Source organism: Plectropomus leopardus, chromosome 1 (assembly GCF_026936395.1).
Source record: "Plectropomus leopardus strain MGB_pleo_1.0 chromosome 1, ASM2693639v1, whole genome shotgun sequence".
Classification (NCBI taxonomy): domain Eukaryota; kingdom Metazoa; phylum Chordata; class Actinopteri; order Perciformes; family Serranidae; genus Plectropomus; species Plectropomus leopardus.
This window is the reverse complement of record NC_142176.1, coordinates 26,146,131-26,157,863: the sequence shown is the minus strand read 5'-3', so window position 1 is coordinate 26,157,863 and position 11,733 is coordinate 26,146,131. Positions and strand designations below refer to the sequence as shown.

Genomic DNA, 11,733 nt, shown 5'->3' with positions numbered 1-11,733 from the left:
CTGAAATGAACAAAGAGTTTTTGTTTAGTTTAGTTTTTTTTTTTGTAGAAATCATGTTTATGTACTGGTATGTGTAAATGTTCTTACCTAGAAATTAACAATGTGTACCACAGAAAATAAACTTACATTACTAGCTGACAATATGCCTTTTTAACAGCAAATATTTTGACATGTCATAGTAGAAAAGCATGTTACTTAAAACATTAACAAAGAGTCTTCTTTTCATTAAGTCATAACTTTGTGACAATAAACCAGCACACACAATACCAGGACCCTAAAACTGAAGCATCTTAATGGAATTTAGACACCATTCATTTTATTTAAACCTGCACTTTTACTACTGACATGTCAAAATGCCATCTGTGTCTATTAGTAAGGTGCAATATTCAACTTTACATCTCAAGACAACAGTCAAATTTTGTCCTCTGAAAAGCAGTTGTGGGATGTAATTAAACGCCTTTACTGTAGTTAAGTACAAAGTTTAGGTATTTTCACGTTACTTGAGTGTTTTAATCCCTTACCTCTTTCTACTTCTACTCCACTACACTTCAGAAGGAAAAACCTGTGTACCTTTTACTGCGCCTCAATTATTTGATAACCTAATTTACTTTACAAATTAACATTTTATCACACAAACCATATGAAAAAATAAAAGTGCAGCTGAAACCATTTAATTGATAAGAAAATTAATTGGCAACTATTTTGATAATCTCTTCAGACATATTCCATGCATCCAAGCATCTTAAATATGAGGACTTATTATTATTCTAATTTTATAAACTGAATAAAGTGTTTCTGCATTGAGTAATTTTACTACTTAAATACATTTTCAAAGCTCTACATACTTTTACTCAAGTAATATTTTCAATACAGGACTTTTACATGTCACAGAGAATTTTTACAGTATGGTATTAATACTTTTACTTAAGAAAGGGATCTGAATACTTCATCCGCCACTTCCGAAAAGTTAAAGACAAAGACATACAATTTTTGCTTTACTTTTCAAAGCAAGAGTTGAATTTACAATATGTAATCAAGGCTTGCATGAGTTACATGAGGCAAAAAAATCAGAGATCATACAGGTAAATCAAGATAGGAACAGATTAGTAGACAAAGGCAAGTAACATTAAAATGCATTTACTTATGACAAAATAATCATCCACAATACTATTTATTACTGCTATACCAAACACCAACATAACATTTATGAAAGTCATACAGAGGTCACTGTGCCATGTCCAGTCTATGCAGTTGTCCCTTCAATGTAGTTTTCCATTAAATTTATGGGGACTGCATTCGAAATTCAAAACATGCTCTGACACAAAAACTTTCACATGTGCACAAATTGACTAAATTTACCCAAAAAGAATTTTTATTGCATACAAAACCTCTCAGTCAGATACTGATGAATTTTAGCAGTCCATAAAAAAAGTTTTTCCCTACAAAAGTAAAATATATATTTAAAATACTACTACTCGATGCTGCTCTGATTTGACCCACCAGAAAATAGTACTTCCTCATAATAATAGTAACTTTTTTATTTGTATTATTATTATTATTTAAGCAGTTTTCCATTTGGAAATGAAATCAAAATAAGAGGAGGACCTATAACCATGAGAGGTGAAGGATCTGTTTACTATTTGTTTTCTCTTTGTGTGAAATGTAATAGTTTTTTTTAGACTGTGAGAGTTTAGTCACTGCATCTTTCTCTCCATGATGTGGAGGCAAACCACTAGATGGCAACCAATCATAGCCTACGCTCTAACTCTCTTTCTCTTTCTTAGCAGAAGTTGTCCCTTTAGAGCCATAATCTCCCCAAAAGAAGCAAAGAACACTTTAATTTATATCAACCGCCAGGCTCACACTCTGTTCCATAAAAGCTTTTAGCAGGCGCTGAGCTGATGTGTCAGGTGGGTGTGGCAGGCTCATCAGCCCTGACATTTAAGTGCAGTAGTGCTCAGAGCAAAACAGATTGTAGGATATGAGTAGATACAGATGACAAGCCCCCCTGCGAAGATGATTGCAGTGGAGTGACAAGAGGAGACCAAACAACAGATAGAGGAAGGAGAAGGTGTCGGGAGGGGAGAGATGAAAGGCAAAAGAGAGAAAAAGGGCTTTGAGAAACAATAACTCAACCCAACAATTACAGCTTTGGCAGAATTTATATTATCTTTCATCAAGGAAAAACTTCCAAATGCACTTTCTCATCCTCTTAAAACTCAGTATAATATATTATAATTAGCAGGAAACTTGGTCTGTACCTGCCATCCTTTAGGCAATGTTCAGATCCTTGTATGCCAAAAACTGCCAAAGTGTCCTTGAGCAAGTTACTCTGGAAGTGTTGTATTGTAGTGCCATTCTGCAAAGAGAAAATGTGAAAAGACATTTAGATTAGCAGCATGTGGAAGGTGCTGCAGAGCATGTGACAGTGCTGCTCAGCATTCAAGACAAACACAAAACACCATCAGATCACGTGAATGAAGGCAATCTGCAGAGTATATGGGCAGCTACATGGAGTAAACTTGTGTATTTCACAACTAACAAGCTCAACTCATCATCTGGAACAAATTTAGATTTGAATACTACAGGGAGGCAGTGGCATAGGCAACATGGGCAACCAACTAAAGTTCCATCCAGAGGGGGAGACCCTCACATTTTTTAAAACCATTTAGAAAAATTTCAAACAAAAGGGGAAAATAATCCACAAATCTGCTAATGGTCAGTATGTGGTAGTGGGGCAAGCTCTAGTCTTGTTAATTCAGTTCATTTTTAAGTGTTTATCAGTGAGGTATGATCATCACAGTCAGAAGGTTTAGAGTAACAAAAAAATGTATAAACCAAAAGCCGTGAAGGGTGCAGTACAAAAAGAAAAAACAACTGCAAAAGTTGCACATACCATATTCTTTAGTTGTTTATTGTTTGTTAAAAAATGTTTTGATTTCTCATTAACTGTTCTTGTTTGTAAAAACAAGTGGACTCAAGGGAAGCTTGCCTAGGGAGTCAAATCTGCTAGGTTCAGGACTGCAGGAGAGACAATCACACTGCACTTACTGTAAAATGGAGTATGTAAAATATTGTAGTGTTAAGCATGAATTACTGCATCCAACAAACTGGAGAAAATGGTTCATTTTTCAAAAGTGGGTCAAAGAAAGCACTGTCCAGGAAGTTATTGCAAAATTGGAATCGATTACATCATATCTTGCAGGATTTAAGACTAAACAGATGGAGCTCATCAACATTTGCACATCATGATAACTGGAAATATTGCAAAAAATTGCATATATGACTTGACTACTACTGAAACAATATTACTGGACTATAATCGGCTCATTTATTCCTTTTTACTTGAACACTTAGACATGAATTTATCTTTCAAACAACCAGATGACAAATTATTTTAAGTGTTGATGTTAATTTATGAGCAAAGTGGCATAGTTCTATGCTAAAAGCAGAGCCATCTAGTGGAAGGCCATCTCTATTTTGACATTTTTCTGCTGAGGGTATGAAAGCTTTTAATATTCACATTTTGTTATGGGTGACATAGATGTATCTCCAGTCAGACTGGCTGCAAACTAAGAGAAGATGGATGCAAATAAACCACGAGGAGCAGATGATACTGAAGTGGCTTTAAAATGTAAAATGCAAACATATCTGTTCTTCTTCTGCTCAACATTCCTCTGCCGTCACAAAACAGAGTTCTGAAGACAGGCGACATACACACTCTGACAGGGACGGAGATCCCACCACCTATGGCACTGGGTGTGCTCGCATGCACGCGCTCACACACACACACAGACACCCTGTGGCACTACAGCTAGACCTGCCACTCGGACGTTCACCGAATCAGACGGACAAATCTCTAACAGACGGCTCCTGACAAAGAGATTATCACCGTGACAGGGGAAGTGTGTGCAGCTGTGGGTGGTGGAGTTTACAGCGGGGAGATGGGGGTGGGGAGCGAAGTCTTTGTGCATTCACACATTTGGCTATTCTCTCTCACCATACAATTGTTTGGAGTCAAAGTCAAACTTACTTCAGTCTCCACAAGATATGCACTAATTGTCCATCTTATACATATGTGTCTCTGAGAGAGACACAGACAGAGAAATGCACATACAGTAAAAATTTCACTGTGCATTAGGCCAAAGAATGAATTTATTCTACAAGAGAATGATATATGAAAAAACATGCCTGTAAGGTGATGAAAGAAGGTGAAAGGAAACAAGTTGTGAGATGTTGTGAGATCAGAATAACATTTGGGACATGAGGCTACCTGCTGCCCACTATCACTCTGTTGACCCCAGAGAGACTAAACATGACTTTAGTCCAAGACTTAATAATTGTCTGCGACAACAGCCCTCTGTAGTCTTGTTCTACAAAACAGTTCATCACAACTTTCCTCGCTAGTAGACATGGAAGATCATTTCAACCTCCTACATAAAACATGCAGAGCTTCTCATCCTGCCCTATACTCAAATTGTGCAAAGGGATGTTTAGCTCCTATTTAGAAAGATGTAAACTAATAGCCCACCCTGCAAAAAGGGTCTACGAGCTCCTCTTGCTCAGTATAGCCGTGTCAAACATTTTCACATTTGTATCAGCAACATACTGTGTTTCCATACATCCTTTGCAATAAGTCTGTTTAAGCTGTCAATGCTCTTTCCAATAATCTGCATTGCTCATTCGCAAACTCTTAAATTTCTGCTGTTCACATAAAATTTCCTAAGCTAGCTTCACAACCAACGAAACTTGAGAGAGGCTTTGGGCCACAATGTACAGCCAAAGTCTTCCCATTTACAGTGCAGGTTTTTGTACTGTGCAGTGCAGTGTGTGTATATACATACATTAAGGTACAAGGGAACAATATGTGAGGCTGAGTGATTGATTTCATTTGATAAATTAAAAATACAATGCACAAATGTGCATACAATACTAAATTTCATCAGGATATCACAATAAAGTGACATGACATATTTCCATTGCAGTCCTGAAGTCTAGGTTAGGACACAGACAGGAAAGGGAATGACATGTACAGTATATGCTACTAATATCCCACCTAAATACAAACTATTGGAGCTCAAAATTTCATCTCCAATTAACCTAACCTTCTTCTTCTTCTCTTGCTGTTGTGTTTAAAGTATGTTAAAGTCTTTTAAACTGTATACCAGTTTTTCTTTGTTATTTTTTTTGGAAGCCTTGTGTAACACCCCGGCCAAGGGACTACGAATGAAAAATAACCTCCTGGCTAATTCTGTCATTTTTTTTATACCTTGTGTATTTAATTTGCACCGTGCCTTTTTAAATAAACTAAATCTGAACCTAAACTTGCATGAATTTGGACTGTAGGAGGAAGCTGGAAACCCATGACATGAGAAGAACATGGAAACTCAACACAGAAGGGCCCAGTCAGTGAGTTTGAAGCCAGAACCCTCTTGCTTTGAGGCAACAGTGCTAACCACTGCACCATCATGTGGCGCTATAAACAAACCGATACGACACTGAAAAAAGATAAAATTCAACAAAATAAAAATGCTGGCAGTCAACCACGACACAGGATTCTTGTGAAGTGTGAGGGCCCTTAACAATACAATGGAGGTTTCTAGAGAACACTAAAAGTTACTAAAAGTACAAAGTAAATGGCTGTTACAAGGATGATTACTATCTTTACTATAATCAGACTCTTGATCTCAATGTTGAAACTTAAACATCAGTAGCTCTTATACAAGATAGATTATGGGCAGTCAACAAATCACACATTGCATGTTATGTATGAAATGCACCATATGACACAAACCGTGTGTGTTGCAAAACTAGGGAATATGTCTCTAATTTTTTTTTTTTTTTTTAATTTAGTTGCACCGATTTCTAAATATTGTCGAAGTGATAAAACTGTGTGTGACTACACACTTTTCTTATGTTCATGGTCCCTGTTTTTTGTGATCTGTTCCTCTGAATTAAATGTTTTACAAATTATTAGGAACTAACAAGTTACAGACACAATTAAGGGATAAAAACAAGAAAGATGTTATATAATGTCTACAACAACTGTCATGTGTTTTATCGTGATTTTTTTTTTTCATGAGCCATTTAACTGTGATTGCTGATTTTTAAATCCACAAAAACAGATGAGTTCAGAATTATCTTTATTAAATTAATAATTTATAATCACTTTTTTTTTTTTTTTATTAAGAGTGCCCACCAAGACTTCCTCTAATTGCATCAAGGTACCGAGCAGCCACTGTGGATGAAATGGTTGATGGGACACAGTTTGATATTTCCTGGCACAGTTTTGAGCAAACCACAAATTGCTGCAATAATGGTGATATAATCATGTAATCCAAACACAAATACACTCACAAGTCAAAGGTGCTGGTGGAGGATAAGTGAAGCTCTGCAGAAAGTCAATTAATCTTTGCAGTGGTCCCCCTTCCCTCCACCCTGCTTAAAAGCTTCATTTACCTCCTATGGAGAAGAGATAGAAACACCATTAGTGAGATGATGGCAGGACTAGAGAGGGGAAAGGAGAATCTCACAGTTGGATGAGCTGAAACAGTATAGGCCCCCGTCTCCTCAAAAAGTGTGCGTGCACGAAAAGGCGAGAGCATCTTCTGCATGGGTGAGCTCAATTAGGTTCTATCTTGATTATCAAAGGTAGTGGTGTACAACTTTTAAGGCGGAAGTGCGCCTCAAATCCTGGGGATGGCAAAGGGTGGGCTGACCTGCGGAGTCGAGCAAGAGTTGGAAAGATAAGAGTGGAGACGTGGCTGGGGGGGTTTCCTGCTGCAGAGAGGTGCTATGCAAGGCGTATATTAGGGGATGAGACCCCGACCATTATTTCCATATCTACGCCGCTGTCTGTGTGTGTTTGTGTGTGTCGCAGGGGACCCCAGCTGGATAAATGACATTCATGTGTGTTTACATGCACGCGTTTGGGTGTGTGAAATGCCAGTGAGCATATAGGCTCTGCTTCACTGAGCTCGGCTGGCTACTGGAGCACAATTGGGGGTCTCTCTGTGTGAAAGAGGTCAAAACACACACACACACACACACACACACACACACAAAGGCACAAACACAAATAAGGAAGTTTGGCTGAATACTCAAGACTCTGATAATCAAACAGTATGCAAATTAGCAAATTCCTTTTTAACTGCAGAGACATACAATTCCCATAAAAGTGCCTGAAACAGAATGAGAAACACAACAGTTGCTATTGAAGTTAATGTCATGCATATCATAATGTTGCTGCATTATTTTGGATATTTCTTGACATTTAAATTCACCTGAGTTCACCAATTTTTAAATAATAGCATGTAAGTCAAGGTGCTACGCGCTCTCTCCTCTCCCTGCTGATCTTAATCACTGTAGGTCTGATCTCAGGGCAGCAGGGGTTCACTTGGGTTAATAAAGTTGCTACTAAAGGAGGGTCAATTTGACTCAGTAAGCACAGCAATACCCAGGGCTGAAGACATGAAGGGGTAACTACAGGCGGGAGGCCCCAGTCTCCTTCTTAATTACAAAGAGCTTCAAGTGTTGACCCTGAGGATGAATACAAGCCAATAACATGCGTGCCATTCAGTATGTGCTCTATTACATGCTTTGCGCTGCCTTCAGGGGATAACAGGCCGCAGGCTGACATCAGGATTGCCAAACTAATCACTTAGCAGTCAGCAAACATGACCAAAGACTTCTCTTCATGTGAACATCTCAACATATCCTGCAGTGTGTGTATGGCTCGATGTGTCAGTGTGCCTGTTTGCACTAGTCTTATGTGTAAACAAATGTTTTGTCCCAGTTAACTAGGTCCCAGTCGGACCAAACCTATTTGGCATTGGTCCGCTGATGCCGGTGTGCGCACGTTTGGGTCACAGCAATATATATGCAGACATATGTGTGTGTTGTGAGTGTGGCAGCCGGGGGATAGCATGCTGCTGCTGCTGCTGCTGCTGACACTGGGCCTGCCTGCCTGGTGTGCCCCTTTCTGCACCAGTAGAGCTGGCACTGCCTCCTGCCTCTGCCCAGCCGACTCGCAGTGCGCCAGCTGGGCGCTACCAGGAGAGGCCCTGCAGAGAGAGGACGCAGGTCAGCCGTGACAGAGGGACAGAGAGAGAGAGAGAGAGAGAGAGAGAGAGAGAGAGAGAGAGAGAGAGAGAGAGAGAGAGAGAGAGAGAGAGAGAGAGAGAGAGGTGTGGAGTAAAGTGGAAAGGTTTAGACACAGAGAAGGGATACGAAGGGACTGGGGGAGGAACGGGAGGGCTGCAACCCCACAAAATAAGTCCTTAGCTTCACACTGAATGGAAGTACCATTATTAGATACTCATAGATTATTTTCTGTTTGTTTTATTGTCCTAATATTTAAATTGGTAAATGTAGCAAAAAGACATACGTGGTTAGTTATCCAAGCTGAGGTTATTCAAAACATTTATGGTATTAGTATTGGTAGTATTAGTATTAGTATTTATGGTATTACTTACGTGCCATACCTACATCATATCGGTTACAGTTCAAACTCAAACTCAAAAAATCTCAGGAACTTAGTTAAGTAATTATCTTTCATACCAGTATGTGGATTTTTTTATGAGCAAATACCCAGGTTTAGGCAAAACTACCATTGAGCCCCCATTATTTTAAAAAAAAAATCACCCCTATGAAATAATGTAATATTTCACTGAATGTATCATTATTCAGTGAGCTGGGCTGATCACACAACATGATTTTACACATTACTACATGCAGTGGTTGTTTGCTAAATCACTTAATTTAATTTAATTTAAAGTTTACCTGCTGTGTGGCCAAACTGCCACTGCAGCTACAAACACCTAAAATAATACAAACATATAATACAAGAATATTTAATCAAAGTTAGAGGCCACCAATTTGTTTTGTTGTTTATGTAATTTATGTTTATGTAAAAGTAAGGGGTGTAGTATTTAGGGGCATATGGTATATATTACTCATGTCTATGATCTTTTATTCTTTCGATAGTTCATAATCACCTGAAACTAAGATCTTTTTGTGTTTTCATTACCTTAGAATACGCCATTTATATCTATATATGGGGCATGTCCTGTCCGCCATGTTGTTCCAAAGCAGCCCAGAACAGGAAAAAAAAACACTGCCTCCTAATAGGGACATTTGCATTTTCACATTAGTGACGCTTGACGCTCAGGAGAAGTTTCAATTCCGCAACCTCAGCGCTATATACCATTCAACTCTACACACTGGATCTTTAAACAGTGTCAAACTTATCAAAACCTATAATGGACAGACCTGCCCGTCTAATCGTGCTGTACACAGTAGTTAGACTGTCAGGTTGGGGAAATATGCTCTTAGATTACAATGTCGTGTATTGTGCAAAAATGTTCCCTTTAGCAGGTTAATTCCAGTTCTATTATTCAACCAGGCCAATCTCACGTCATCTCTTCTGTTTGCATATCTTTCACCTCTTCGCAGCCCGCAGCAAGGTTTGACAAATTAGGATTCATCCTTGTAACAACTAATAAGAATTACAATTTGTGAAGGACACAAAGGGGCTGCCAAAGATGTTAAGATTTTAAATATTTCTTATTGCAGCTATAAAGGAATTAATGCATCGTTCTAACAATGTCATAGTATTTAAAAAAGGAAGTACTGTAAGACACATAAGCTTATTTAGTGCTTGGGAACACCTCAAGAAGAGTCAACTTTCTGTATCATGGTCTTGGCCTTTCATATGTAAATAACACTTTTTGCAATGAACAGTGATTGGGGGAATTAGGGACCTGCTTATGAAAATATGTTCACCCTGTAGGATTGCTGCAATGTACAATGTCAGTTGTCGATGCTGGGCTGTATGACTTTTTCACATAAAGACTTATTACAAAAGTAATGCAAACTGACTTTTAACTATTGTATTCAAAGTAATGTCTAAGCTGCCAACTTCCTTTCGCTTACATTTTGTATATGCACATTTGTACAAGAAAGAAAGTGAAGCTCTTAACTGATAAAAGTTTAACAAACACTGCCAGATACATCCAAATCATCAAGCCTGAACCACCCACAGGATTGTGTGCCCTTCATTCTCAGATCTTGAGGCTCATTTTTCTTCAGTTTCTTTCCCAGTCACTAATAGATAAACAAGTGCAATACTTCTGTTTGTCTTTTAAAGTCAGTGGAAACTAGACTGCGCACTTCACTCATGCATGGCTCCTTACAGCCTTGAGGCACACACTGGAAATGTATTTAATACAGCAACACACGACTTTGTGAAATAAGCAAATTACTCAGAATTACATGAATATTATACTCAAGACAAAACAATACCTTGCACTGTTCATTTTCTCTATCATATTTATCTATGAACTTTGTGGGGTTACTTTCATTCGACTAAAGATAAAAGAGTAGTTCACCTGCAAAATGCCCATTTGTGTATTAATAACTTACTGGTAGGTTGAACTCGGGAAAAAAAACGTTTTCCTCGCATGCCTCCACGGTGAAGAGGAAATCCGAAACTGGTGACCCTTCTTGATGAACTGAAGTCGCGTTTAACAACAGCGAAACTATATAAAACATAAATTCAACACCCAAACAACTCGTGCGGTACAATCAGCGATTTATTTATCCAGAGGCATGCTCAATACTTCAGAGCACATCCTATTTCGCTAATATGTTCATATAAAACACTTCCGTACCGGCAGCGCGCATTGAGCACGCGCGTGCGCATAAATCCCGTTTGCGCAGAGTTCAAACGCAACTGGGCCATGCCGGAAACAGTTTGTAGTGTTTTGCTGTTGTTAAAGCAGTCCCCGTTTACTTAAATTTATGAAGCATGTTTGACTGTTTTGGATTTTTTTTTTTTTGTTCAACATGGAGACATTGAGAAGAAACAAGTTTACTCAAAAAATTTAACATAACATAATCCACAACTCTGAGGGATGGTGTGTTTCATTTGTAGAAAAGTTTCAGACAATTTGATTAGTGAGTATAAGTCACAGGAAGTGCATTTTTTCTAAATGTATTAAAACTTCCATCTTTGTGTCACTTGTCTTCTACAGAATAAGCCTACCTTTTAAGTTGCACATACACATTATTTGCATAAGGTTATAAAAACTGATATCCTATGTGTCCCTTGTCCTTTTTGGTCGACTTGCAAGTAAAATGTTACCACTTGAATCTTTAACTTTAGACGAGCTCCACTGACCTTCATAAACAGCCACAGAGGCTTCATCCCACATTATTAAAATGAGTGTTTCTAGGGCCAGCTAACAAATTGCACTTAAAACTGAAGAAAAGACAGTAACGTTTGCGATGTACTATCAACCTATGAGAAAAGCAACTGTGTGGCTTTATGATCCTGATCTGGATTTAGGCCCCAGTGCTCTCATTCGTCTAGTCAGTCTGCAAACTCTTAAATTTAGTGAGATGACAAACAACAGCACGGGTATGTCAAAGGTCTCTGACCCTTTTATTAGAGCCCTGATCAGAGAGATTTACAAAGGTTTTAAATCTAACAAAGCCCTCCTGAGGCTGAGCATGACCCAACATTACGATGAGAAATGTAGAAGAAAGCCATAAAGCAAATATGGTCATGATGCCTTTCAGAGACCTGAGGAAGGTGCCAAAACATTTCTGAATTTAGAATAAAACTGTCACATACATGCTTGAAGAGGAAGAAACACTTCTGATTGTGAGGGGGAACTGGCAACATGGCAAAGGCAAGTTCAGAAGTTATTTTTGGCACAACATACAGATGTC

General features: G+C 38.4%; 1 long non-coding RNA gene across 1 annotated transcript; it reads right to left on the bottom strand.

Annotated features, from left to right (window-relative positions):
- Positions 1-982: 982 nt before the first annotated feature.
- Positions 983-10,711, bottom strand: LOC148190427 (uncharacterized). Its single transcript, XR_015776801.1, has 3 exons — positions 10,423-10,711; positions 2,262-2,359; positions 983-2,008 (listed from the first exon to the last, which is right to left on the bottom strand). It is a non-coding gene; the product is annotated as an uncharacterized LOC148190427 (long non-coding RNA).
- Between the last annotated feature and the right edge of the window lie 1,022 nt (positions 10,712-11,733).